The sequence below is a fragment of the Gadus chalcogrammus genome, chromosome 5 (genome assembly GCF_026213295.1).
Source record: "Gadus chalcogrammus isolate NIFS_2021 chromosome 5, NIFS_Gcha_1.0, whole genome shotgun sequence".
Lineage (NCBI taxonomy): Eukaryota > Metazoa > Chordata > Actinopteri > Gadiformes > Gadidae > Gadus > Gadus chalcogrammus.
This window is the reverse complement of record NC_079416.1, coordinates 627,696-655,388: the sequence shown is the minus strand read 5'-3', so window position 1 is coordinate 655,388 and position 27,693 is coordinate 627,696. Positions and strand designations below refer to the sequence as shown.

At 43.9% G+C, this 27,693-nt stretch overlaps 22 non-coding genes across 22 annotated transcripts; all 22 read right to left on the bottom strand.

Moving 5' to 3' along the window:
• Positions 1-303: 303 nt before the first annotated feature.
• On the bottom strand, positions 304-376 carry trnav-cac (transfer RNA valine (anticodon CAC)). The gene has a single exon. It is a non-coding gene; the product is annotated as a tRNA-Val (tRNA).
• Positions 377-1,206: 830 nt separating this feature from the next.
• Positions 1,207-1,279, bottom strand: trnav-uac (transfer RNA valine (anticodon UAC)). The gene has a single exon. It is a non-coding gene; the product is annotated as a tRNA-Val (tRNA).
• Positions 1,280-1,825: 546 nt separating this feature from the next.
• Positions 1,826-1,898, bottom strand: trnav-cac (transfer RNA valine (anticodon CAC)). The gene has a single exon. It is a non-coding gene; the product is annotated as a tRNA-Val (tRNA).
• An 836-nt stretch (positions 1,899-2,734) lies between these two features.
• Positions 2,735-2,807, bottom strand: trnav-cac (transfer RNA valine (anticodon CAC)). Its single transcript has one exon. It is a non-coding gene; the product is annotated as a tRNA-Val (tRNA).
• An 828-nt stretch (positions 2,808-3,635) lies between these two features.
• trnav-uac (transfer RNA valine (anticodon UAC)) lies at positions 3,636-3,708 on the bottom strand. Its single transcript has one exon. It is a non-coding gene; the product is annotated as a tRNA-Val (tRNA).
• A 547-nt stretch (positions 3,709-4,255) lies between these two features.
• On the bottom strand, positions 4,256-4,328 carry trnav-cac (transfer RNA valine (anticodon CAC)). The gene has a single exon. It is a non-coding gene; the product is annotated as a tRNA-Val (tRNA).
• Positions 4,329-5,156: 828 nt separating this feature from the next.
• Positions 5,157-5,229, bottom strand: trnav-uac (transfer RNA valine (anticodon UAC)). The gene has a single exon. It is a non-coding gene; the product is annotated as a tRNA-Val (tRNA).
• Positions 5,230-6,675: 1,446 nt separating this feature from the next.
• Positions 6,676-6,748, bottom strand: trnav-uac (transfer RNA valine (anticodon UAC)). Its single transcript has one exon. It is a non-coding gene; the product is annotated as a tRNA-Val (tRNA).
• A 547-nt stretch (positions 6,749-7,295) lies between these two features.
• trnav-cac (transfer RNA valine (anticodon CAC)) lies at positions 7,296-7,368 on the bottom strand. The gene has a single exon. It is a non-coding gene; the product is annotated as a tRNA-Val (tRNA).
• Positions 7,369-8,816: 1,448 nt separating this feature from the next.
• Positions 8,817-8,889, bottom strand: trnav-cac (transfer RNA valine (anticodon CAC)). The gene has a single exon. It is a non-coding gene; the product is annotated as a tRNA-Val (tRNA).
• Positions 8,890-9,425: 536 nt separating this feature from the next.
• Positions 9,426-9,498, bottom strand: trnav-uac (transfer RNA valine (anticodon UAC)). The gene has a single exon. It is a non-coding gene; the product is annotated as a tRNA-Val (tRNA).
• Positions 9,499-10,944: 1,446 nt separating this feature from the next.
• Positions 10,945-11,017, bottom strand: trnav-uac (transfer RNA valine (anticodon UAC)). The gene has a single exon. It is a non-coding gene; the product is annotated as a tRNA-Val (tRNA).
• A 546-nt stretch (positions 11,018-11,563) lies between these two features.
• On the bottom strand, positions 11,564-11,636 carry trnav-cac (transfer RNA valine (anticodon CAC)). The gene has a single exon. It is a non-coding gene; the product is annotated as a tRNA-Val (tRNA).
• An 846-nt stretch (positions 11,637-12,482) lies between these two features.
• trnav-uac (transfer RNA valine (anticodon UAC)) lies at positions 12,483-12,555 on the bottom strand. Its single transcript has one exon. It is a non-coding gene; the product is annotated as a tRNA-Val (tRNA).
• An 846-nt stretch (positions 12,556-13,401) lies between these two features.
• On the bottom strand, positions 13,402-13,474 carry trnav-uac (transfer RNA valine (anticodon UAC)). The gene has a single exon. It is a non-coding gene; the product is annotated as a tRNA-Val (tRNA).
• Positions 13,475-14,021: 547 nt separating this feature from the next.
• trnav-cac (transfer RNA valine (anticodon CAC)) lies at positions 14,022-14,094 on the bottom strand. The gene has a single exon. It is a non-coding gene; the product is annotated as a tRNA-Val (tRNA).
• An 845-nt stretch (positions 14,095-14,939) lies between these two features.
• trnav-uac (transfer RNA valine (anticodon UAC)) lies at positions 14,940-15,012 on the bottom strand. Its single transcript has one exon. It is a non-coding gene; the product is annotated as a tRNA-Val (tRNA).
• Positions 15,013-16,168: 1,156 nt separating this feature from the next.
• trnav-uac (transfer RNA valine (anticodon UAC)) lies at positions 16,169-16,241 on the bottom strand. Its single transcript has one exon. It is a non-coding gene; the product is annotated as a tRNA-Val (tRNA).
• Positions 16,242-16,789: 548 nt separating this feature from the next.
• Positions 16,790-16,862, bottom strand: trnav-cac (transfer RNA valine (anticodon CAC)). The gene has a single exon. It is a non-coding gene; the product is annotated as a tRNA-Val (tRNA).
• A 1,740-nt stretch (positions 16,863-18,602) lies between these two features.
• Positions 18,603-18,675, bottom strand: trnav-uac (transfer RNA valine (anticodon UAC)). The gene has a single exon. It is a non-coding gene; the product is annotated as a tRNA-Val (tRNA).
• A 953-nt stretch (positions 18,676-19,628) lies between these two features.
• Positions 19,629-19,701, bottom strand: trnav-aac (transfer RNA valine (anticodon AAC)). Its single transcript has one exon. It is a non-coding gene; the product is annotated as a tRNA-Val (tRNA).
• Positions 19,702-21,404: 1,703 nt separating this feature from the next.
• On the bottom strand, positions 21,405-21,477 carry trnav-uac (transfer RNA valine (anticodon UAC)). The gene has a single exon. It is a non-coding gene; the product is annotated as a tRNA-Val (tRNA).
• Between the last annotated feature and the right edge of the window lie 6,216 nt (positions 21,478-27,693).

Genomic DNA, 27,693 nt, shown 5'->3' with positions numbered 1-27,693 from the left:
TGCCCGGTTTCAAACCGGAGACCTTTCGCGTGTTAGGCGAACGTGATAATCACTACACAACGGAACCTGTTAGCTTTTGCATAACCCTAGAAAATGTTGTCAGCAGAAGCTCCACATGAACAGGTTTTCAGCGCAGGTTTAAACACTTAATAATATGACGTGGCTATCGGTTGAAGAGGTGGCGTGGTGCCAAGTAGACGCTGGCTGAAGGCTCTGTTCCAGATAGACTCATCACGAATAGCTGCTTGATAGTAAAGTAGGAGAATTTAAACATTAACTTTATTGATCTCAAAACAGTTTTGATGTTTCCGCCCGGTTTCGAACCAGGGACCTTTCGCGTGTGAGGCGAACGTGATAACCACTACACTACGGAAACCATGTAGATTGCTCAAAACCCTAGAAAATGTTGTCAGCAGAAGCTCCCGCATGAACAGGTTTTCAGCGCAGGTTTAAACACTTAATAATATGACGCGGCTATCGGTTGAAGAGGTGGCGTGGTGCCAAGTAGACGCTGCTGAAGTTTCTGTTCCAGATAGCCTTTTCCCGAACAGCTGCTTGATAGTAAAGCAGGAGAATTTAAACATTAACTTTGTATATCTCAAAGCAATAAAACTGTTTCTGCCCGGTTTCAAACCGGAGACCTTTCGCGTGTTAGGCGAACGTGATAATCATTACACTACGGAAAACCCTAGAAAATTTTGTCAGCAGAAGCTCCCGCATGAACAGGTTTTCAGCACAGGTTTAAACACTTAATAATATGACGCGGCTATCGGTTGAAGAGTTGGCGTGGTGCCAAGTAGACGCTGCTGAAGTTTCTGTTCCAGATAGCCTTTTCCCGAACAGCTGCTTGATAGTAAAGCAGGAGAATTTAAACATTAACTTTGTATGTCTCAAAACGATGAAACTGTTTCTGCCCCGGTTTCGAACCGGGGACCTATCGCGTGTTAGGCGAACGTGATAATCACTACACAACGGAAACCTATTAGCTTGAGCATAACCCTAGAAAATTTTGTCAGCAGAAGCTCCCACATGAACAGGTTTTCAGCGCAGGTTTAAACACTTTAATAATAAGACGAGGCTGTCGGTTGAAGAGGTGGTGTGGTGCCAAGTAGTCACTGCTGAAGGTCCTGTTCCAGACAGACTTTTCCCGAATAGCTGCTTGATAGCAAAGCAGGAGAATTTAAACATTAAATTTGTAATTAATGCTGTTTCCGCCCGGTCTTGAACCGGGGACCTTTCGCGTGTAAGGCGAACGTGATAACCACTACACTACGGAAACCTGTGCTAAAGAAAAAAAAACTAGAAAATATTGTTATCAGAAGCACCCGCATGAACAGGTTTTCCACGTTGGTTTAAATACTTAATAATATGACGAGGCTATCGGTTGAAGAGGTGGCGTGGTGCCAAGTAGACGCTGCTGAAGTTTCTGTTCCAGATAGACTTTTCCCGAATAGCTGCTTGATAGTAAGCAGGAGAATTTAAACATTAACTTTGTATATCTCAAAACAATGAAACTTTTTCTGCCCGGTATCAAACCGGAGACCTTTCGCGTGTTAGGCGAACGTGATAATCACTACACAACGGAAACCTGTTAGCTTGAGCATAACCCTAGAAAATTTTGTCAGCAGAAGCTCCCACATGAACAGGTTTTCAGCGCAGGTTTAAACACTTAATAATATGACGTGGCTATCGGTTGAAGAGGTGGCGTGGTGCCAAGTAGACGCTGCTGAAGGCTCTGTTCCAGATAGACTCATCACGAATAGCTGCTTGATAGTAAAGCAGGAGAATTTAAACATTAACTTTATTGATCTCAAAACAGTTTTGATGTTTCCGCCCGGTTTCGAACCGGGGACCTTTCGCGTGTGAGGCGAACGTGATAACCACTACACTACGGAAACCATGTAGATTGTTCAAAACCCTAGAAAATTTTGTCAGCAGAAGCTCCCGCATGAACAGGTTTTCAGCGCAGGTTTAACACTTAATAATATGACGCGGCTATCGGTTGAAGAGGTGGCGTGGTGCCAAGTAGACGCTGCTGAAGTTTCTGTTCCAGATAGACTTTTCCCGAATAGCTGCTTGATAGTAAAGCAGGAGAATTTAAACATTAACTTGTATATCTCAAAGCAATAAAACTGTTTCTGCCCGGTTTCAAACCGGAGACCTTTCGCGTGTTAGGCGAACGTGATAATCACTACACTACGGAAAACCCCAGAAAATTGTGTCAGCAGAAGCTCCCGCATGAACAGGTTTTCAGCACAGGTTTAAACACTTAATATATGACGCGGCTATCGGTTGAAGAGTTGGCGTGGTGCCAAGTAGACGCTGCTGAAGTTTCTGTTCCAGATAGCCTTTTCCCAAACAGCTGCTTGATAGTAAAGCAGGAGAATTTAAACATTAACTTTGTATATCTCAAAACGATGAAACTTTTTCTGCCCGGTTTCAAACCGGAGACCTTTCGCGTGTTAGGCGAACGTGATAATCACTACACAACGGAAACCTAGTAGCTTGAGCATAACCCTAGAAAATTTTGTCAGCAGAAGCTCCCACATGAACAGGTTTTCAGCGCAGGTTTAAACACTTAATAATATGACGTGGCTATCGGTTGAAGAGGTGGCGTGGTGCCAAGTAGACGCTGCTGAAGGCTCTGTTCCAGATAGACTCATCACGAATAGCTGCTTGATAGTAAAGCAGGAGAATTTAAACATTAACTTTATTGATCTCAAAACAGTTTTGATGTTTCCGCCCGGTTTCGAACCGGGGACCTTTCGCGTGTGAGGCGAACGTGATAACCACTACACTACGGAAACCATGTAGATTGCTCAAAACCCTAGAAAATTTTGTCAGCAGAAGCTCCCGCATGAACAGGTTTTCAGCGCAGGTTTAAACACTTAATAATATGACGCGGCTATCGGTTGAAGAGGTGGCGTGGTGCCAAGTAGACGCTGCTGAAGTTTCTGTTCCAGATAGACTTTTCCCGAATAGCTGCTTGATAGTAAAGCAGGAGAATTTAAACATTAACTTTGTATATCTCAAAGCAATAAAACTGTTTCTGCCCGGTTTCAAACCGGAGATCTTTCGCGTGTTAGGCGAACGTGATAATCACTACACTACGGAAAACCCTAGAAAATTGTGTCAGCAGAAGCTCCCGCATGAACAGGTTTTCAGCACAGGTTTAAACACTTAATAATATGACGCGGCTATCGGTTGAAGAGTTGGCGTGGTGCCAAGTAGACGCTGCTGAAGTTTCTGTTCCAGATAGCCTTTTCCCAAACAGCTGCTTGATAGTAAAGCAGGAGAATTTAAACATTAACTTTGTATATCTCAAAACGATGAAACTGTTTCTGCCCGGTTTCGAACCGGGGACCTATCACGTGTTAGGCGAACGTGATAATCACTACACAACGGAAACCTATTAGCTTGAGCATAACCCTAGAACATTTTGTCAGCAGAAGCTCCCACATGAACAGGTTTTCAGCGCAGGTTTAAACACTTAATAATAAGACGAGGCTGTCGGTTGAAGAGGTGGTGTGGTGCCAAGTAGTCACTGCTGAAGGTCCTGTTCCAGACAGACTTTTCCCGAATAGCTGCTTGATAGCAAAGCAGGAGAATTTAAACATTAAATTTGTAATTAATGCTGTTTCCGCCCGGTCTTGAACCGGGGACCTTTCGCGTGTAAGGCGAACGTGATAACCACTACACTACGGAAACCTGTGCGAAAGAAAAAAAAACTAGAAAATATTGTTATCAGAAGCACCCGCATGAACAGGTTTTCCACGTTGGTTTAAATACTTAATAATATGACGAGGCTATCGGTTGAAGAGGTGGCGTGGTGCCAAGTAGACGCTGCTGAAGTTTCTGTTCCAGATAGACTTTTCCCGAATAGCAGCTTGATAGTAAAGCAGGAGAATTTAAACATTAACTTTGTATATCTCAAAACAATGAAACTTTTTCTGCCCGGTTTCAAACCGGAGACCTTTCGCGTGTTAGGCGAACGTGATAATCACTACACAACGGAAACCTGTTAGCTTTTGCATAACCCTAGAAAATGTTGTCAGCAGAAGCTCCCACATGAACAGGTTTTCAGCGCAGGTTTAAACACTTAATAATATGACGTGGCTATCGGTTGAAGAGGTGGCGTGGTGCCAAGTAGACGCTGCTGAAGGCTCTGTTCCAGATAGACTCATCACGAATAGCTGCTTGATAGTAAAGTAGGAGAATTTAAACATTAACTTTATTGATCTCAAAACAGTTTTGATGTTTCCGCCCGGTTTCGAACCAGGGACCTTTCGCGTGTGAGGCGAACGTGATAACCACTACACTACGGAAACCATGTAGATTGCTCAAAACCCTAGAAAATGTTGTCAGCAGAAGCTCCCGCATGAACAGGTTTTCAGCGCAGGTTTAAACACTTAATAATATGACGCGGCTATCGGTTGAAGAGGTGGCGTGGTGCCAAGTAGACGCTGCTGAAGTTTCTGTTCCAGATAGCCTTTTCCCGAACAGCTGCTTGATAGTAAAGCAGGAGAATTTAAACATTAACTTTGTATATCTCAAAGCAATAAAACTGTTTCTGCCCGGTTTCAAACCGGAGACCTTTCCCGTGTTAGGCGAACGTGATAATCACTACACTACGGAAAAACCTAGAAAATTTTGTCAGCAGAAGCTCCCGCATGAACAGGTTTTCAGCACAGGTTTAAACACTTAATAATATGACGCGGCTATCGGTTGAAGAGTTGGCGTGGTGCCAAGTAGACGCTGCTGAAGTTTCTGTTCCAGATAGCCTTTTCCCGAACAGCTTCTTGATAGTAAAGCAGGAGAATTTAAACATTGACTTTGTATATCTCAAAACGATGAAACTGTTTCTGCCCGGTTTCGAACCGGGGACCTATCGCGTGTTAGGCGAACGTGATATTCACTACACAACGGAAACCTATTAGCTTGAGCATAACCCTAGAACATTTTGTCAGCAGAAGCTCCCACATGAACAGGTTTTCAGCGCAGGTTTAAACACTTAATAATAAGACGAGGCTGTCGGTTGAAGAGGTGGTGTGGTGCCAAGTAGTCACTGCTGAAGGTCCTGTTCCAGACAGACTTTTCCCGAATAGCTGCTTGATAGCAAAGCAGGAGAATTTAAACATTAAATTTGTAATTAATGCTGTTTCCGCCCGGTCTTGAACCGGGGACCTTTCGCATGTAAGGCGAACGTGATAACCACTACACTACGGAAACCTGTGCGAAAGAAAAAAAAACTAGAAATTTTGTTATCAGAAGCACCCGCATGAACAGGTTTTCCACGTTGGTTTAAATACTTAATAATATGAGGAGGCTATCGGTTGAAGAGGTGGCGTGGTGCCAAGTAGACGCTGCTGAAGTTTCTGTTCCAGATAGACTTTTCCCGAATAGCTGCTTGATAGTAAAGCAGGAGAATTTAAACATTAACTTTGTATATCTCAAAACAATGAAACTTTTTCTGCCCGGTTTCAAACCGGAGACCTTTCGCGTGTTAGGCGAACGTGATAATCACTACACAACGGAAACCTGTTAGCTTGAGCATAACCCTAGAAAATTTTGTCAGCAGAAGCTCCCACATGAACAGGTTTTCAGCGCAGGTTTAAACACTTAATAATATGACATGGCTATCGGTTGAAGAGGTGGCGTGGTGCCAAGTAGACGCTGCTGAAGGCTCTGTTCCAGATAGACTCATCACGAATAGCTGCTTGATAGTAAAGCAGGAGAATTTAAACATTAACTTTATTGATCTCAATACAGTTTTGATGTTTCCGCCCGGTTTCGAACCGGGGACCTTTCGCGTGTGAGGCAAACTTGATAACCACTACACTACGGAAACCATGTAGATTGCTCAAAACCCTAGAAAATTTTGTCAGCAGAAGCTCCCGCATGAACAGGTTTTCAGCGCAGGTTTAAACACTTAATAATATGACGCGGCTATCGGTTGAAGAGGTGGCGTGGTGCCAAGTAGACGCTGCTGAAGTTTCTGTTCCAGATAGACTTTTCCCGAATAGCTGCTTGATAGTAAAGCAGGAGAATTTAAACATTAACTTTGTATATCTCAAAGCAATAAAACTGTTTCTGCCCGGTTTCAAACCGGAGACCTTTCGCGTGTTAGGCGAACGTGATAATCACTACACTACGGAAAACCCTAGAAAATTTTGTCAGCAGAAGCTCCCGCATGAACAGGTTTTCAGCACAGGTTTAAACACTTAATAATATGACGCGGCTATCGGTTGAAGAGTTGGCGTGGTGCCAAGTAGACGCTGCTGAAGTTTCTGTTCCAGATAGCCTTTTCCCGAACAGCTGCTTGATAGTAAAGCAGGAGAATTTAAACATTAACTTTGTATATCTCAAAACGATGAAACTGTTTCTGCCCGGTTTCAAACCGGGGACCTATCGCGTGTTAGGCGAACGTGATAATCACTACACAACGGAAACCTATTAGCTTGAGCATAACCCTAGAAAATTTGTCAGCAGAAGCTCCCACATGAACAGGTTTTCAGCGCAGGTTTAAACATTTAATAATAAGACGAGGCTGTCGGTTGAAGAGGTGGTGTGGTGCCAAGTAGTCACTGCTGAAGGTCCTGTTCCAGACAGACTTTTCCCGAATAGCTGCTTGATAGCAAAGCAGGAGAATTTAAACATTAAATTTGTAATTAATGCTGTTTCCGCCCGGTCTTGAACCGGGGACCTTTCGCGTGTAAGGCGAACGTGATAACCACTACACTACGGAAACCTGTGCGAAAGAAAAAAAAACTAGAAAATATTGTTATCAGAAGCACCCGCATGAACAGGTTTTCCACGTTGGTTTAAATACTTAATAATATGACGAGGCTATCGGTTGAAGAGGTGGCGTGGTGCCAAGTAGACGCTGCTGAAGTTTCTGTTCCAGATAGACTTTTCCCGAATAGCTGCTTGATAGTAAAGCAGGAGAATTTAAACATTAACTTTGTATATCTCAAAACAATGAAACTTTTTCTGCCCGGTTTCAAACCGGAGACCTTTCGCGTGTTAGGCGAACGTGATAATCACTACACAACGGAAACCTGTTAGCTTGAGCATAACCCTAGAAAATTTTGTCAGCAGAAGCTCCCACATGAACAGGTTTTCAGCGCAGGTTTAAACACTTGATAATATGGCGTGGCTATCGGTTGAAGAGGTGGCGTGGTGCCAAGTAGACGCTGCTGAAGGCTCTGTTCCAGATAGACTCATCACGAATAGCTGCTTGATAGTAAAGCAGGAGAATTTAAACATTAACTTTATTGATCTCAAAACAGTTTTGATGTTTCCGCCCGGTTTCGAACCGGGGACCTTTCGCGTGTGAGGCGAACGTGATAACCACTACACTACGGAAACCATGTAGATTGCTCAAAACCCTAGAAAATTTTGTCAGCAGAAGCTCCCGCATGAACAGGTTTTCAGCGCAGGTTTAAACACTTAATAATATGACGCGGCTATCGGTTGAAGAGGTGGCGTGGTGCCAAGTAGACGCTGCTGAAGTTTCTGTTCCAGATAGACTTTTCCCGAATAGCTGCTTGATAGTAAAGCAGGAGAATTTAAACATTAACTTTGTATATCTCAAAGCAATAAAACTGTTTCTGCCCGGTTTCAAACCGGAGACCTTTCGCGTGTTAGGCGAACGTGATAATCACTACACTACGGAAAACCCTAGAAAATTGTGTCAGCAGAAGCTCCCGCATGAACAGGTTTTCAGCACAGGTTTAAACACTTAATAATATGACGCGGCTATCGGTTGAAGAGTTGGCGTGGTGCCAAGTAGACGCTGCTGAAGTTTCTGTTCCAGATAGCCTTTTCCCAAACAGCTGCTTGATAGTAAAGCAGGAGAATTTAAACATTAACTTTGTATATCTCAAAACGATGAAACTGTTTCTGCCCGGTTTCGAACCGGGGACCTATCGCGTGTTAGGCGAACGTGATAATCACTACACAACGGAAACCTATTAGCTTGAGCATAACCCTAGAACATTTTGTCAGCAGAAGCTCCCACATGAACAGGTTTTCAGCGCAGGTTTAAACACTTAATAATAAGACGAGGCTGTCGGTTGAAGAGGTGGTGTGGTGCCAAGTAGTCACTGCTGAAGGTCCTGTTCCAGACAGACTTTTCCCGAATAGCTGCTTGATAGCAAAGCAGGAGAATTTAAACATTAAATTTGTAATTAATGCTGTTTCCGCCCGGTCTTGAACCGGGGACCTTTCGCGTGTAAGGCGAACGTTATAACCACTACACTACGCAAACCTGTGCGAAAGAAAAAAAAACTAGAAAATATTGTTATCAGAAGCACCCGCATGAACAGGTTTTCCACGTTGGTTTAAATACTTAATAATATGACGAGGCTATCGGTTGAAGAGGTGGCGTGGTGCCAAGTAGACGCTGCTGAAGTTTCTGTTCCAGATAGACTTTTCCCGAATAGCAGCTTGATAGTAAAGCAGGAGAATTTAAACATTAACTTTGTATATCTCAAAACAATGAAACTTTTTCTGCCCGGTTTCAAACCGGAGACCTTTCGCGTGTTAGGCGAACGTGATAATCACTACACAACGGAAACCTGTTAGCTTTTGCATAACCCTAGAAAATGTTGTCAGCAGAAGCTCCCACATGAACAGGTTTTCAGCGCAGGTTTAAACACTTAATAATATGACGTGGCTATCGGTTGAAGAGGTGGCGTGGTGCCAAGTAGACGCTGCTGAAGGCTCTGTTCCAGATAGACTCATCACGAATAGCTGCTTGATAGTAAAGTAGGAGAATTTAAACATTAACTTTATTGATCTCAAAACAGTTTTGATGTTTCCGCCCGGTTTCGAACCGGGGACCTTTCGCGTGTGAGGCGAACGTGATAACCACTACACTACGGAAACCATGTAGATTGCTCAAAACCCTAGAAAATGTTGTCAGCAGAAGCTCCCGCATGAACAGGTTTTCAGCGCAGGTTTAAACACTTAATAATATGACGCGGCTATCGGTTGAAGAGGTGGCGTGGTGCCAAGTAGACGCTGCTGAAGTTTCTGTTCCAGATAGCCTTTTCCCGAACAGCTGCTTGATAGTAAAGCAGGAGAATTTAAACATTAACTTTGTATATCTCAAAACGACGAAACTGTTTCTGCCCGGTTTCGAACCGGGGACCTATCGCGTGTTAGGCGAACGTGATAATCACTACACAACGGAAACCTATTAGCTTGAGCATAACCCTAGAACATTTTGTCAGCAGAAGCTCCCACATGAACAGGTTTTCAGCGCAGGTTTAAACACTTAATAATAAGACGAGGCTGTCGGTTGAAGAGGTGGTGTGGTGCCAAGTAGTCACTGCTGAAGGTCCTGTTCCAGACAGACTTTTCCCGAATAGCTGCTTGATAGCAAAGCAGGAGAATTTAAACATTAAATTTGTAATTAATGCTGTTTCCGCCCGGTCTTGAACCGGGGACCTTTCGCGTGTAAGGCGAACGTGATAACCACTACACTACGGAAACCTGTGCGAAAGAAAAAAAAACTAGAAATTTTGTTATCAGAAGCACCCGCATGAACAGGTTTTCCACGTTGGTTTAAATACTTAATAATATGAGGAGGCTATCGGTTGAAGAGGTGGCGTGGTGCCAAGTAGACGCTGCTGAAGTTTCTGTTCCAGATAGACTTTTCCCGAATAGCTGCTTGATAGTAAAGCAGGAGAATTTAAACATTAACTTTGTATATCTCAAAACAATGAAACTTTTTCTGCCCGGTTTCAAACCGGAGACCTTTCGCGTGTTAGGCGAACGTGATAATCACTACACAACGGAAACCTGTTAGCTTGAGCATAACCCTAGAAAATTTGTCAGCAGAAGCTCCCACATGAACAGGTTTTCAGCGCAGGTTTAAACACTTAATAATATGACGTGGCTATCGGTTGAAGAGGTGGCGTGGTGCCAAGTAGACGCTGCTGAAGGCTCTGTTCCAGATAGACTCATCACGAATAGCTGCTTGATAGTAAAGCAGGAGAATTTAAACATTAACTTTATTGATCTCAATACAGTTTTGATGTTTCCGCCCGGTTTCGAACCGGGGACCTTTCGCGTGTGAGGCAAACTTGATAACCACTACACTACGGAAACCATGTAGATTGCTCAAAACCCTAGAAAATTTTGTCAGCAGAAGCTCCCGCATGAACAGGTTTTCAGCGCAGGTTTAAACACTTAATAATATGACGCGGCTATCGGTTGAAGAGGTGGCGTGGTGCCAAGTAGACGCTGCTGAAGTTTCTGTTCCAGATAGACTTTTCCCGAATAGCTGCTTGATAGTAAAGCAGGAGAATTTAAACATTAACTTTGTATATCTCAAAGCAATAAAACTGTTTCTGCCCGGTTTCAAACCGGAGACCTTTCGCGTGTTAGGCGAACGTGATAATCACTACACTACGGAAAACCCTAGAAAATTGTGTCAGCAGAAGCTCCCGCATGAACAGGTTTTCAGCACAGGTTTAAACACTTAATAATATGACGCGGCTATCGGTTGAAGAGTTGGCGTGGTGCCAAGTAGACGCTGCTGAAGTTTCTGTTCCAGATAGCCTTTTCCCAAACAGCTGCTTGATAGTAAAGCAGGAGAATTTAAACATTAACTTTGTATATCTCAAAACGATGAAACTGTTTCTGCCCGGTTTCGAACCGGGGACCTATCGCGTGTTAGGCGAACGTGATAATCACTACACAACGGAAACCTATTAGCTTGAGCATAACCCTAGAACATTTTGTCAGCAGAAGCTCCCACATGAACAGGTTTTCAGCGCAGGTTTAAACACTTAATAATAAGACGAGGCTGTCGGTTGAAGAGGTGGTGTGGTGCCAAGTAGTCACTGCTGAAGGTCCTGTTCCAGACAGACTTTTCCCGAATAGCTGCTTGATAGCAAAGCAGGAGAATTTAAACATTAAATTTGTAATTAATGCTGTTTCCGCCCGGTCTTGAACCGGGGACCTTTCGCGTGTAAGGCGAACGTGATAACCACTACACTACGGAAACCTGTGCGAAAGTAAAAAAAACTAGAAAATATTGTTATCAGAAGCACCCGCATGAACAGGTTTTCCACGTTGGTTTAAATACTTAATAATATGACGAGGCTATCGGTTGAAGAGGTGGCGTGGTGCCAAGTAGACGCTGCTGAAGTTTCTGTTCCAGATAGACTTTTCCCGAATAGCAGCTTGATACTAAAGCAGGAGAATTTAAACATTAACTTTGTATATCTCAAAACAATGAAACTTTTTCTGCCCGGTTTCAAACCGGAGACCTTTCGCGTGTTAGGCGAACGTGATAATCACTACACAACGGAAACCTGTTAGCTTTGCATAACCCTAGAAAATGTTGTCAGCAGAAGCTCCCACATGAACAGGTTTTCAGCGCAGGTTTAAACACTTAATAATATGACGTGGCTATCGGTTGAAGAGGTGGCGTGGTGCCAAGTAGACGCTGCTGAAGGCTCTGTTCCAGATAGACTCATCACGAATAGCTGCTTGATAGTAAAGTAGGAGAATTTAAACATTAACTTTATTGATCTCAAAACAGTTTTGATGTTTCCGCCCGGTTTCGAACCGGGGACCTTTCGCGTGTGAGGCGAACGTGATAACCACTACACTACGGAAACCATGTAGATTGCTCAAAACCCTAGAAAATGTTGTCAGCAGAAGCTCCCGCATGAACAGGTTTTCAGCGCAGGTTTAAACACTTAATAATATGACGCGGCTATCGGTTGAAGAGGTGGCGTGGTGCCAAGTAGACGCTGCTGAAGTTTCTGTTCCAGATAGCCTTTTCCCGAACAGCTGCTTGATAGTAAAGCAGGAGAATTTAAACATTAACTTTGTATATCTCAAAACGATGAAACTGTTTCTGCCCGGTTTCGAACCGGGGACCTATCGCGTGTTGGGCGAACGTGATAATCACTACACAACGGAAACCTATTAGCTTGAGCATAACCCTAGAAAATTTTGTCAGCAGAAGCTCCCACATGAACAGGTTTTCAGCACAGGTTTAAACACTTAATAATATGACGCGGCTATCGGTTGAAGAGTTGGCGTGGTGCCAAGTAGACGCTGCTGAAGTTTCTGTTCCAGGTAGCCTTTTCCCGAACAGCTGCTTGATAGTAAAGCAGGAGAATTTAAACATTAACTTTGTATATCTCAAAACGATGAAACTGTTTCTGCCCGGTTTCGAACCGGGGACCTATCGCGTGATAGGCGAACGTGATAATCACTACACAACGGAAACCTATTAGCTTGAGTATAACCCTAGAACATTTTGTCAGCAGAAGCTCCCACATGAACAGGTTTTCAGCGCAGGTTTAAACACTTAATAATAAGACGAGGCTGTCGGTTGAAGAGGTGGTGTGGTGCCAAGTAGTCACTGCTGAATGTCCTGTTCCAGACAGACTTTTCCCGAATAGCTGCTTGATAGCAAAGCAGGAGAATTTAAACATTAAATTTGTAATTAATGCTGTTTCCGCCCGGTCTTGAACCGGGGACCTTTCGCGTGTAAGGCGAACGTGATAACCACTACACTACGGAAACCTGTGCGAAAGAAAAAAAAACTAGAAAATATTGTTATCAGAAGCACCCGCATGAACAGGTTTTCCACGTTGGTTTAAATACTTAATAATATGACGAGGCTATCGGTTGAAGAGGTGGCGTGGTGCCAAGTAGACGCTGCTGAAGTTTCTGTTCCAGATAGACTTTTCCCGAATAGCTGCTTGATAGTAAAGCAGGAGAATTTAAACATTAACTTTGTATATCTCAAAACAATGAAACTTTTTCTGCCCGGTTTCAAACCGGAGACCTTTCGCGTGTTAGGCGAACGTGATAATCACTACACTACGGAAACCTGTTAGCTTGAGCATAACCCTAGAAAATTTTGTCAGCAGAAGCTCCCACATGAACAGGTTTTCAGCGCAGGTTTAAACACTTAATAATATGACGTGGCTATCGGTTGAAGAGGTGGCGTGGTGCCAAGTAGACGCTGCTGAAGTTTCTGTTCCAGATAGCCTTTTCCCAAACAGCTGCTTGATAGTAAAGCAGGAGAATTTAAACATTAACTTTGTATATCTCAAAACGATGAAACTGTTTCTGCCCGGTTTCGAACCGGGGACCTATCGCGTGTTAGGCGAACGTGATAATCACTACACAACGGAAACCTATTAGCTTGAGCATAACCCTAGAACATTTTGTCAGCAGAAGCTCCCACATGAACAGGTTTTCAGCGCAGGTTTAAACACTTAATAATAAGACGAGGCTGTCGGTTGAAGAGGTGGTGTGGTGCCAAGTAGTCACTGCTGAAGGTCCTGTTCCAGACAGACTTTTCCCGAATAGCTGCTTGATAGCAAAGCAGGAGAATTTAAACATTAAATTTGTAATTAATGCTGTTTCCGCCCGGTCTTGAACCGGGGACCTTTCGCGTGTAAGGCGAACGTGATAACCACTACACTACGGAAACCTGTGCGAAAGTAAAAAAAACTAGAAAATATTGTTATCAGAAGCACCCGCATGAACAGGTTTTCCACGTTGGTTTAAATACTTAATAATATGACGAGGCTATCGGTTGAAGAGGTGGCGTGGTGCCAAGTAGACGCTGCTGAAGTTTCTGTTCCAGATAGACTTTTCCCGAATAGCAGCTTGATAGTAAAGCAGGAGAATTTAAACATTAACTTTGTATATCTCAAAACAATGAAACTTTTTCTGCCCGGTTTCAAACCGGAGACCTTTCGCGTGTTAGGCGAACGTGATAATCACTACACAACGGAAACCTGTTAGCTTTTGCATAACCCTAGAAAATGTTGTCAGCAGAAGCTCCCACATGAACAGGTTTTCAGCGCAGGTTTAAACACTTAATAATATGACGTGGCTATCGGTTGAAGAGGTGGCGTGGTGCCAAGTAGACGCTGCTGAAGGCTCTGTTCCAGATAGACTCATCACGAATAGCTGCTTGATAGTAAAGTAGGAGAATTTAAACATTAACTTTATTGATCTCAAAACAGTTTTGATGTTTCCGCCCGGTTTCGAACCGGGGACCTTTCGCGTGTGAGGCGAACGTGATAACCACTACACTACGGAAACCATGTAGATTGCTCAAAACCCTAGAAAATGTTGTCAGCAGAAGCTCCCGCATGAACAGGTTTTCAGCGCAGGTTTAAACACTTAATAATATGACGCGGCTATCGGTTGAAGAGGTGGCGTGGTGCCAAGTAGACGCTGCTGAAGTTTCTGTTCCAGATAGCCTTTTCCCGAACAGCTGCTTGATAGTAAAGCAGGAGAATTTAAACATTAACTTTGTATATCTCAAACGATGAAACTGTTTCTGCCCGGTTTCGAACCGGGGACCTATCGCGTGTTGGGCGAACGTGATAATCACTACACAACGGAAACCTATTAGCTTGAGCATAACCCTAGAAAATTTTGTCAGCAGAAGCTCCCACATGAACAGGTTTTCAGCACAGGTTTAAACACTTAATAATATGACGCGGCTATCGGTTGAAGAGTTGGCGTGGTGCCAAGTAGACGCTGCTGAAGTTTCTGTTCCAGGTAGCCTTTTCCCGAACAGCTGCTTGATAGTAAAGCAGGAGAATTTAAACATTAACTTTGTATATCTCAAAACGATGAAACTGTTTCTGCCCGGTTTCGAACCGGGGACCTATCGCGTGATAGGCGAACGTGATAATCACTACACAACGGAAACCTATTAGCTTGAGTATAACCCTAGAACATTTTGTCAGCAGAAGCTCCCACATGAACAGGTTTTCAGCGCAGGTTTAAACACTTAATAATAAGACGAGGCTGTCGGTTGAAGAGGTGGTGTGGTGCCAAGTAGTCACTGCTGAAGGTCCTGTTCCAGACAGACTTTTCCCGAATAGCTGCTTGATAGCAAAGCAGGAGAATTTAAACATTAAATTTGTAATTAATGCTGTTTCCGCCCGGTCTTGAACCGGGGACCTTTCGCGTGTAAGGCGAACGTGATAACCACTACACTACGGAAACCTGTGCGAAAGAAAAAAAAACTAGAAAATATTGTTATCAGAAGCACCCGCATGAACAGGTTTTCCACGTTGGTTTAAATACTTAATAATATGACGAGGCTATCGGTTGAAGAGGTGGCGTGGTGCCAAGTAGACGCTGCTGAAGTTTCTGTTCCAGATAGACTTTTCCCGAATAGCTGCTTGATAGTAAAGCAGGAGAATTTAAACATTAACTTTGTATATCTCAAAACAATGAAACTTTTTCTGCCCGGTTTCAAACCGGAGACCTTTCGCGTGTTAGGCGAACGTGATAATCACTACACAACGGAAACCTGTTAGCTTGAGCATAACCCTAGAAAATTTTGTCAGCAGAAGCTCCCACATGAACAGGTTTTCAGCGCAGGTTTAAACACTTAATAATATGACGTGGCTATCGGTTGAAGAGGTGGCGTGGTGCCAAGTAGACGCTGCTGAAGGCTCTGTTCCAGATAGACTCATCACGAATAGCTGCTTGATAGTAAAGCAGGAGAATTTAAACATTAACTTTATTGATCTCAATACAGTTTTGATGTTTCCGCCCGGTTTCGAACCGGGGACCTTTCGCGTGTGAGGCAAACTTGATAACCACTACACTACGGAAACCATGTAGATTGCTCAAAACCCTAGAAAATTTTGTCAGCAGAAGCTCCCGCATGAACAGGTTTTCAGCGCAGGTTTAAACACTTAATAATATGACGCGGCTATCGGTTGAAGAGGTGGCGTGGTGCCAAGTAGACGCTGCTGAAGTTTCTGTTCCAGATAGCCTTTTCCCGAACAGCTGCTTGATAGTAAAGCAGGAGAATTTAAACAATAACTTTGTATATCTCAAAACGATGAAACTGTTTCTGCCCGGTTTCGAACCGGGGACCTATCGCGTGTTAGGCGAACGTGATAATCACTACACAACGGAAACCTATTAGCTTGAGCATAACCCTAGAACATTTTGTCAGCAGAAGCTCCCACATGAACAGGTTTTCAGCGCAGGTTTAAACACTTAATAATAAGACGAGGCTGTCGGTTGAAGAGGTGGTGTGGTGCCAAGTAGTCACTGCTGAAGGTCCTGTTCCAGACAGACTTTTCCCGAATAGCTGCTTGATAGCAAAGCAGGAGAATTTAAACATTAAATTTGTAATTAATGCTGTTTCCGCCCGGTCTTGAACCGGGGACCTTTCGCGTGTAAGGCGAACGTGATAACCACTACACTACGGAAACCTGTGCGAAAGAAAAAAAAAACTAGAAAATATTGTTATCAGAAGCACCCGCATGAACAGGTTTTCCACGTTGGTTTAAATACTTAATAATATGACGAGGCTATCGGTTGAAGAGGTGGCGTGGTGCCAAGTAGACGCTGCTGAAGTTTCTGTTCCAGATAGACTTTTCCCGAATAGCTGCTTGATAGTAAAGCAGGAGAATTTAAACATTAACTTTGTATATCTCAAAACAATGAAACTTTTTCTGCCCGGTTTCAAACCGGAGACCTTTCGCGTGTTAGGCGAACGTGATAATCACTACACAACGGAAACCTGTTAGCTTGAGCATAACCCTAGAAAATTTTGTCAGCAGAATCTCCCACATGAACAGGTTTTCAGCGCAGGTTTAAACACTTAATAATATGACGTGGCTATCGGTTGAAGAGGTGGCGTGGTGCCAAGTAGACGCTGCTGAAGGCTCTGTTCCAGATAGACTCATCACGAATAGCTGCTTGATAGTAAAGTAGGAGAATTTAAACATTAACTTTATTGATCTCAATACAGTTTTGATGTTTCCGCCCGGTTTCGAACCGGGGACCTTTCGCGTGTGAGGCGAACGTGATAACCACTACACTACGGAAACCATGTAGATTGCTCAAAACCCTAGAAAATTTTGTCAGCAGAAGCTCCCGCATGAACAGGTTTTCAGCGCAGGTTTAAACACTTAATAATATGACGCGGCTATCGGTTGAAGAGGTGGCGTGGTGCCAAGTAGACGCTGCTGAAGTTTCTGTTCCAGATAGACTTTTCCCGAATAGCTGCTTGATAGTAAAGCAGGAGAATTTAAACATTAACTTTGTATATCTCAAAGCAATAAAACTGTTACTGCCCGGTTTCAAACCGGAGACCTTTCGCGTGTTAGGCGAACGTGATAATCACTACACTACGGAAAACCCTAGAAAATTTTGTCAGCAGAAGCTCCCGCATGAACAGGTTTTCAGCGCAGGTTTAAACATTTAATAATAAGACGAGGCTGTCGGTTGAAGAGGTGGTGTGGTGCCAAGTAGTCACTGCTGAAGGTCCTGTTCCAGACAGACTTTTCCCGAATAGCTGCTTGATAGTAAAGCAGGAGAATTTAAACATTAACTTTGTATATCTCAAAACAATGAAACTTTTTCTGCCCGGTTTCAAACCGGAGACCTTTCGCGTGTTAGGCGAACGTGATAATCACTACACAACGGAAACCTGTTAGCTTGAGCATAACCCTAGAAAATTTTGTCAGCAGAAGCTCCCACATGAACAGGTTTTCAGCGCAGGTTTAAACACTTAATAATATGACGTGGCTATCGGTTGAAGAGGTGGCGTGGTGCCAAGTAGACGCTGCTGAAGGCTCTGTTCCAGATAGACTCATCACGAATAGCTGCTTGATAGTAAAGCAGGAGAATTTAAACATTAACTTTATTGATCTCAATACAGTTTTGATGTTTCCGCCCGGTTTCGAACCGGGGACCTTTCGCGTGTGAGGCAAACTTGATAACCACTACACTACGGAAACCATGTAGATTGCTCAAAACCCTAGAAAATTTTGTCAGCAGAAGCTCCCGCATGAACAGGTTTTCAGCGCAGGTTTAAACACTTAATAATATGACGCGGCTATCGGTTGAAGAGGTGGCGTGGTGCCAAGTAGACGCTGCTGAAGTTTCTGTTCCAGATAGACTTTTCCCGAATAGCTGCTTGATAGTAAAGCAGGAGAATTTAAACATTAACTTTGTATATCTCAAAGCAATAAAACTGTTTCTGCCCGGTTTCAAACCGGAGACCTTTCACGTGTTAGGCGAACGTGATAATCACTACACTACGGAAAACCCTAGAAAATTTTGTCAGCAGAAGCTCCCGCATGAACAGGTTTTCAGCACAGGTTTAAACACTTAATAATATGACGCGGCTATCGGTTGAAGAGTTGGCGTGGTGCCAAGTAGACGCTGCTGAAGTTTCTGTTCCAGATAGCCTTTTCCCGAACAGCTGCTTGATAGTAAAGCAGGAGAATTTAAACATTAACTTTGTATATCTCAAAACGATGAAACTGTTTCTGCCCGGTTTCGAACCGGGGACCTATCGCGTGTTAGGCGAACGTGATAATCACTACACAACGGAAACCTATTTGCTTGAGCATAACCCTAGAAAATTTTGTCAGCAGAAGCTCCCACATGAACAGGTTTTCAGCGCAGGTTTAAACATTTAATAATAAGACGAGGCTGTCGGTTGAAGAGGTGGTGTGGTGCCAAGTAGTCACTGCTGAAGGTCCTGTTCCAGACAGACTTTTCCCGAATAGCTGCTTGATAGCAAAGCAGTAGAATTTAAACATTAAATTTGTAATTAATGCTGTTTCCGCCCGGTCTTGAACCGGGGACCTTTCGCGTGTAAGGCGAACGTGATAACCACTACACTACGGAAACCTGTGCGAAAGAAAAAAAAACTAGAAAATATTGTTATCAGAAGCACCCGCATGAACAGGTTTTCCACGTTGGTTTAAATACTTAATAATATGACGAGGCTATCGGTTGAAGAGGTGGCGTGGTGCCAAGTAGACGCTGCTGAAGTTTCTGTTCCAGATAGACTTTTCCCGAATAGCTGCTTGATAGTAAAGCAGGAGAATTTAAACATTAACTTTGTATATCTCAAAACAATGAAACTTTTTCTGCCCGGTTTCAAACCGGAGACCTTTCGCGTGTTAGGCGAACGTGATAATCACTACACAACGGAAACCTGTTAGCTTGAGCATAACCCTAGAAAATTTTGTCAGCAGAAGCTCCCACATGAACAGGTTTTCAGCGCAGGTTTAAACACTTAATAATATGACGTGGCTATCGGTTGAAGAGGTGGCGTGGTGCCAAGTAGACGCTGCTGAAGGCTCTGTTCCAGATAGACTCATCACGAATAGCTGCTTGATAGTAAAGCAGGAGAATTTAAACATTAACTTTATTGATCTCAAAACAGTCGAGTTCACACCATTTAATGGAACCAGGGTCAGAGTGGTCAGGTGTGAATGTAAGTGGTTATATCATACATATTTGAAACATATTATCCTAAACATCCATTCGCCCATCTGCTACAGCGGGGAACAATGCTAACACGCTAGGCCTCAATTGTAAAGTCGTAACGACAGCGGCCAAAGCCCGCCACGACATGCCAATGGCCTACGAACCGTCCATTGCATGCTAGACGATCCAGGATGAGACGGTTACCCCAGAAGTCCATGCTGGAGAGGTGCACGTAGAAGACTCAGTAACGCTAGGAAAATCAGGAAAGGAGGTTGACACCAAGACACTTCTCACAACGAGAGTTCGAGTTTAACTTTCATACAGTCTATGCTCTCAACTGCGAGCGCTAAATACAAATACTTTCACCATGTTTCCGCCCGGTCTCGAACCGGGGACCTTTCGCGTGTTAGGCGAACGTGATAACCACTACACTACGGAAACCATGTCGATTGAGCGAAACCCTAGAAAAATTTGTCAGCAGAAGCTCCCGCATGAACAGGTTTTCAGCGCAGGTTTAAACACTTAATAATATGACGAGGCTATCAGTTGAAGAGGTGGCGTGGTGCCAAGTAGACGCTGCTGAAGGCTCTGTTCCAGATAGACTCATCACGAATAGCTGCTTGATAGTAAAGCAGGAGAATTTAAACATTAACTTTGTTGATCTCAAAACAGTATTGCTGTTTCCGCCCGGTTTCGTACCGGGGACCTTTCAAGTGTTAGGCGCACGTGATAACCACTACACTACGGAAACCATGTAGATTAAACAAAACCCTAGAAAATTTTGTCAGCAGAAGCTCCCGCATGAACAGGTTTTCAGAGCAGGTTTAAACACTTAATAATATGATGCGGCTATCGGTTGAAGAGTTGGCGTGGTGCCAAGTAGACGCTGCTGAAGGCTCTGTTCCAGATAGACTCATCACGAATAGCTGCTTGATGGTAAAGCAGGAGAATTTAAACATTAACTTTGTTGATCTCAAAACAGTTTTGATGTTTCTGCCCGGTTTCGAAACAGGGACCTTTCGCGTGTGAGGCGAACGTGATAACCACTACACTACGAATACACATACACCTAGTATCTGGCAACCCATAAGAATCCCGTCATCAACCGTCCAGTCTAGTTCACAACATTTAATGGAACCAGGGTCAGAGTGGTCAGGTGTGAATGTAAGTGGTTATATCATACATATTTGAAACATATTATCCTAAACATCCATTCGCCCATCTGCTACCGCGGGGAACAATGCTAGCACGCTAGGCCTCAATTGTAAAGTCGTAACGACAGCGGCCAAAGCCCGCCACGACATGCTAATGGACTACGAACCGTCCATTGCACGCTAGACGATCCAGGATGAGACGGTTACCCCAGAAGTCCATGCTGGAGATGTGCACGTAGAAGACTCAGTAACGCTAGGCAAAACAGGAAAGGAGGTTGACACCAAGACACTCCTAAGAACTTCTCACAACCAGAGTTAGAGTTTAACTTTCACACAGTCTATGCTATCAACTGCGAGCACTAAACACAAATACTTTCACCATGTTTCCGCCCGGTCTCGAACCGGGGACCTTTCGCGTGTAAGGCGAACGTGATAACCACTAAACTACGGAAACCTGTGAGAATAAAAAAAAAACTAGAAAATTTTGTCAGCAGAAGCTCCCGCATGAACAGGTTTTCAGCGCAGGTTTAAACACTTAATAATATGACGCGGCTATCGGTTGAAGAGTTGGCGTGGTGCCAAGTAGACGCTGCTGAAGTTTCTGTTCCAGATAGCCTTTTCCCGAATAGCTGCTTGATAGTAAAGCAGGAGAATTTAAACATTAACTTTGTATATCTCAAAACGATGAAACTGTTTCTGCCCGGTTTCGAACCGGGGACCCATCGCGTGTTAGGCGAACGTGATAATCACTACACAACGGAAACCTATTAGCTTGAGCATAACCCTAGAAAATGTTGTCAGCAGAAGCTCCCGCATGAACAGGTTTTCAGCGCAGGTTTAAACACTTAATAATATGACGAGGCTATCGGTTGAAGAGGTGGCGTGGTGCCAAGTAGTCACTGCTGAAGGTCCTGTTCCAGACAGACTTTTCCCGAATAGCTGCTTGATAGCAAAGCAGGAGAATTTAAACATTAAATTTGTAATTAATGCTGTTTCCGCCCGGTCTTGAACCGGGGACCTTTCGCGTGTAAGGCGAACGTGATAACCACTACACTACGGAAACCTGTGCGAAAGAAAAAAAAACTAGAAAATATTGTCATCAGAAGCACCCGCATGAACAGGTTTTCCGCGTTGGTTTAAATACTTAATAATATGACGAGGCTATCGGTTGAAGAGGGGGCGTGGTGCCAAGTAGACGCTGCTGAAGTATCTGTTCCAGATAGACTTTTCCCGAATAGCTGCTTGATAGTAAAGCAGGAGAATTTAAACATTAACTTTGTATAGCTCAAAACAATGAAACTGTTTCTGCCCGGTTTCAAACCGGAGACCTTTCGCGTGTTAGGCGAACGTGATAATCACTACACAACGGAAACCTGTTAGCTTGAGCATAACCCTAGAAAATTTTGTCAGCAGAAGCTCCCACATGAACAGGTTTTCAGCGCAGGTTTAAACACTTAATAATATGACGAGGCTATCGGTTGAAGAGGTGGCGTGGTGCCAAGTAGACGCTGCTGAAGGCTCTGTTCCAGATAGACTCATCACGAATAGCTGCTTGATAGTAAAGCAGGAGAATTTAAACATTAACTTTGTTGATCTCAAAACAGTTTTGATGTTTCCGCCCGGTTTCGAACCGGGGACCTTTCGCGTGTGAGGCGAACGAGATAACCACTACACTACAAAAACACATACACGCAGTATCTGGCAACCCATAAGAATCCCGTCATCAACCGTCCAGTCTAGTTCACAACATTAATGGAACCAGGGTCAGAGTGGTCAGGTGTGAATGTAAGTGGTTATATCATACATATTTGAAACATATTATCCTAAAAATCCATTCGCCCATCTGCTACCGCGGGGAACAATGCAAGCACGCTAGGCCTCAATTGTAAAGTCGTAACGACAGCGGCCAAAGCCCGCCACGACATGCTAATGGACTACGAACCGTCCATTGCACGCTAGACGATCCAGGATGAGACGGTTACCCCAGAAGTCCATGCTGGAGAGGTGCACGTAGAAGACTCAGTAACGCTAGGCAAAACAGGAAAGGAGGTTGACACCAAGACACTCCTAAGAACTTCTCACAACTAGAGTTAGAGTTTAACTTTCATACAGTCTATGCTCTCAACTGCGAGCACTAAATACAATACTTTCACCATGTTTCCGCCCGGTCTCGAACCGGGGACCTATCGCGTGTAAGGCGAACTTGATAACTACACTACGGAAACCTTTGAGAATGAAAACAAACCTAGAAAATATTGTGATCAGAAGCACCCGCATGAACAGGTTTTCCGTGTTGGTTTAAATACTTAATAATATGACGAGGCTATCGGTTCAAGAGGTGGCGTGGTGCCAAGTAGACGCTGCTGATGGTTCTGTTCAAGATAAACTCTTCACGAATAGCTACTTGATAGTAAAGCAGGAGAATTTAAACTTTAACTTTGCATACCTCAAAACAATAATGCTGTTTCCGCCCGGTTTCGAAGCGGGGACCTTTCGCGTGTGAGGCTAACGTGATAACCACTACACTACGGAAACACATACACAAGAATCTGGCAACCCATCAGAATCCTGTCATCAACCGTCCAGTCGAGTTCACACCATTTAATGGAACCAGGGTCAGAGTGGTCAGGTGTGAATGTAAGTGGTTATATCATACATATTTGAAACATATTATCCTAAACATCCATTCGCCCATCTGCTACAGCGGGGAACAATGCTAACACGCTAGGCCTCAATTGTAAAGTCGTAACGACAGCGGCCAAAGCCCGCCACGACATGCCAATGGCCTACGAACCGTCCATTGCATGCTAGACGATCCAGGATGAGACGGTTACCCCAGAAGTCCATGCTGGAGAGGTGCACGTAAGTAGTTAATACTTACCACCACTTGGGTAGGTTTTTGAAAACATCAACTTCCGGTTGGGGGGAGGGGGGGCGGGTGGTGTTAATGACGGCACTTCCGGTTGGTGTTGTGGGTGTGTACCTCAAATAGTTTAAAAAGGGGTGAGACGCCTGCTGTAGGGGTCATAGCATTCAACAGATTGTCGTCAGTGTTCTTTTCGTTCAAACATGGACTGCTCATCAGAAGATACCCAAGGATCAAACAGCGCTAACTGGATGTATAGGGACCCTCGCACCCTGTCGCCCCTGTCTTCTCCCGCCAAGGACTACTCTGCATCGAGCATTGTGGACGGTGAAAGCCAGTTGTCTGAGGGTATGTCCGGCTTTAGTACACCTGTGTCTAACTATGTCAATAGGTGTGGTGATGAGGCACTGCTAAATGCTCCGCTCAAAAAGACGAGGCCTGTTCCAGGATTGAGAGACCGGACTGTTGGGGATTCATTCACACACGTTGGCGAATACGGCTTGGAGTACGTAATATCGCGGGTCGATGGATGGATAATTTTGAGAGTTAAAGATTGTGCTACAGAGTGGCGGTTGAACGTTCATGAGTGGAATTTTTTCTTTGAGATTTTATGCCCCATGCTAGACGGTGTCAGGGGCACCTGGCATGTAGGAACCCATGTATTCCAATGGACTTTTCAGCATGAATCGAGGCTTCATCGCATGGATGCAAACCATCATACGAAGAGACCGCAGGAGTTCATTTTTTTCAGACGCGGTGTTGATACAGACGAGCTACCACAGTGCTATGATATGCATTGCATTGGTAGCTCTCCTCTACGCAACAGTGGTTTAAAAGTTGCTGATTATTTTGATAATGTCTTTTTCATACAGTGGGCTGATTTGTCATCACTACGTGGAATTTTTGCAGAGATTGATTCATTGGTTAAGACGAATGAAGAGCCAGGGCGCACATCTGATGAATACAGAATGCGCCTGTTTGAGCCGACTGGTGATGATGAGGGGGTATATGGTGTGTTTGAGTATGTTTAGGGCTATGTTAGCACTAGAAAATGTCTTAGAGGTATAAGAAAGTGGGCTACATGCTAGTATTACTAAGTGTGTTTTTGATAGGTTGTTTATAATATGCGCATTGTGTGTTTTTGTTTTTGTTCATATTCTAATGGTATATTCTGATACGCTATGCAGCACAGGACAATGATGAACATGTGGAAGGTGGGGGTGTGGCTATGGAGACTGCTGATTTAAAGGCTGTACAACCCGGACCCCACTGGCTTCACGAGTATGCCGTCTATCTGACCGGATTGAATCTGACCTTCCTACACACCGGCGAGGACAGTGAACTGGAGGTGGACACAGCTATGAGAGATGACGGATGGCCTGTATCAACACAGATCCGTTTAAACCCTCCATCGCTGGCTGTTCTGCGATTTACCACGGGGCTCTGTGTGGTAGCCATCATCAGCCATCAGAAGCAAGCGGTCTGCTGGGGATGCCAGTGTGATTGTCCAAGTCAACGAAGCCATTCATGCCTGCAGGGAGCGTCACGTCATCACTACGAATCCCACTACCAGGACATTTGTGTTATCCTGGACAGACACCCCTTCCTGTTACTTTTAGAAACTGTTTTAAAGAAGACTACAGGGTTGACTGTGTCCCCCGGAAAAATCTATGGCGTGGTCGAATCTTTTCTATGTGATTTAATAGGCAATACCTATGATACCGAAAAACTGGATTCACTGGCTGCCGTAGAAGTGTCCGATGAACATCTGCTTCTGATACATGAAGCCATACAAATGTGGCGTCCTACATTGTCATTTGGCAAACCAAGCCTGGTGGTGGTGGGTGGCGTTTATAATGGGGGTGTTGTTTTCTTATGCCTATGATGCGGATAGCAAGATTGTATCAGATAGACTATCCGTTTTGATGTATGCTGCCATAGAAAATGATACGTATGCCCAACATAATGCTTATATCAAATGTACGTATAAGGGTTGGAATGATCTGGTCATGAAATTCTTGTATGATAAACCTACTGATCAATGTTAGCTGAAGTATTTACCCATTTCCCCAATGGTGACTGTTTTACCGTCGGCCATGTCATGTGTATATGTGCTTTTGTATCGGATGTCTTGAAGCTCAATAATGCCTCAAACGCCGAGGGTATTAGAACTGCTAGAATGATGGCTTGTAAAATGGTGCAGAGAAATAAAACTGCCTGTAAACTTTATCTGCGCATTGTAGCGCGTGGCCAGAAATTTTAAATAAAAGGATGGATAACTCTGATCAGTGTTTCAGTATTCGTTTTTGTTGCAGTCATAAGACATGGATAAACGGCTGCATAAGACTTATTATGACCCCGCTGGACCAGGGGGTTACGGAGGTATCAATAAGCTACAAACAGCCCTCGCGCATAGTGAGGGTGTAGTACCTCCTCTAAAATATATCAAGAAATGGCTGCTGAAACAGGATCCCTACACTCTGCATGTACCTGCACCGATACATTTCCGCAGAAATAGAGTATTGGTTAGTGGGGTAGATAGACAGTTCCAGGCTGATTTAGTGGATATGTCAGAGTACGCACCCGAAAATGATGGTGTGCATTTTCTGTTGACGTGCATCGATGTATTCTCAAAACATGCATGGGTTCGTCCATTACCGTCCAAGAGGGCTATCGACGTCACTAAAGCTTTTGATGATATTCTCAGCGAAGGGCGTACCCCCGATAAATTGCAGACTGACGCTGGCAAAGAATTTTATAACAAGATCTTTCAGCGTTTGATGGAGCGGTACAATGTCAACCATTTCTCTACATCTAACGAGACCAAGGCCAGCATAGTGGAGCGCTTCAACAGGACTCTGAAAACCCGCATGTGGAGATATTTAACAGCTGCCAACTCCAAACGATATGTGGATAAACTACAGGATATGGTCCATGCTTATAACCATTCATACCATAGATCGATAAAAATGACACCTGTCAGTGTTGATAAAAATAATGAGAAAATGGTGTTTAACACACTATACAAAACCACTCAAGAGCCGTTGGTGGTGTTTAGATATGATGTTGGTGACACGGTTAGAATTTCAAAAGCCAGAGCTACATTTCGAAAGGGGTATGAGCAGACATTTACAGATGAATATTTTGTAATATCACAACGCATAGCGAGGTATCCTCCAGTCTACAAGCTGCATGACTATGCAGACGCCCCCGTCCAGGGAACATTTTATGAAAAAGAGCTACAAAAAGTTATAGTGTCTAAAAACAAAGTGTATAAATAGAAAAGATTATAGATAGAAAAAGGGCGGGGTCTAAGAATCTATTATATGTCAAATGGCTGGGATGGCCGGATGCCTTCAATTCATGGGTTTCTGAAAAGACACTAGTCGACGCGTAAAGAGACATACAACCCAGTATAGCCAGAGTGTACTATGGATAAGGAGGTGTCTGGGGGTTTCTATGTGACTCTGGCGAGTAATGCATCGCTAGGGATCTACCCACAAAATAAGATATGGAATTTTAGAACTAAATTAGCAAAATCTATACACACCAAGCAGCCCTATGAAGTAGGCCTAATTGAAGCTCAGTACCCATGCAGCTGGCATAGTTTTCCTGCCGAGGACGCTACTATGACCGTTGCCAATAGTAAAACGGGTCATAGGACATCATGTCTATTAGTTGGTGGACTTTATGAGAGTATCGGATCGTTATTACTACAAATCAACAAGACTTGGGCCAAATATAATCCTGGCGGTAGCGTTATACTACATCATGAAGGTATTAGAAACCGCATTTATGTAGAAGGAGACGATCACCTATCTATAGTCTTTAGAGGAAAACTGGCTGCTATGTTGGGTTTCGATGCAGGGGTCAAGCTACCAGCCCATAAAACGTATGCAACATACGCCCCCCATCCCACCGATATACACGGGGGGTGTTACAACATGTTCATATATAGCGACATTGTCGACCATCAGTTGGTCGGAGATAGTTATGTCCCCCTGCTAAGGAGTATTAATATAACCGACACCAGCAGGAGACACTGCATTCACATGTTCGACAAGCCGCATTACGTACACGTAGCCCGAGACCCTCTTGGAGATATTGAAATCGATCTAAAGTCTGACCAGAATACAAATATAAAATTCACATATGGTAAAGTGATACTCAAGCTGCATTTTAGACCTGTAAAACAGTAGAATTCATAGCTCTATCTAGGGATGAGGGGGTATAGACCGCCTTACGACGAGAACAAATATGTTCAGTATTATTAAACCAAGCAGGGAGTGGGCTACCTGGCTATGAGGGTAGCAGCACACAATATGGAGCCGGCATCGGAGGGATGTTCCGTAGCCTCTTTAGAATGGCTATTCCATTACTTAGGCGAGGAGTTAGCATAGCAAAGCCTCATCT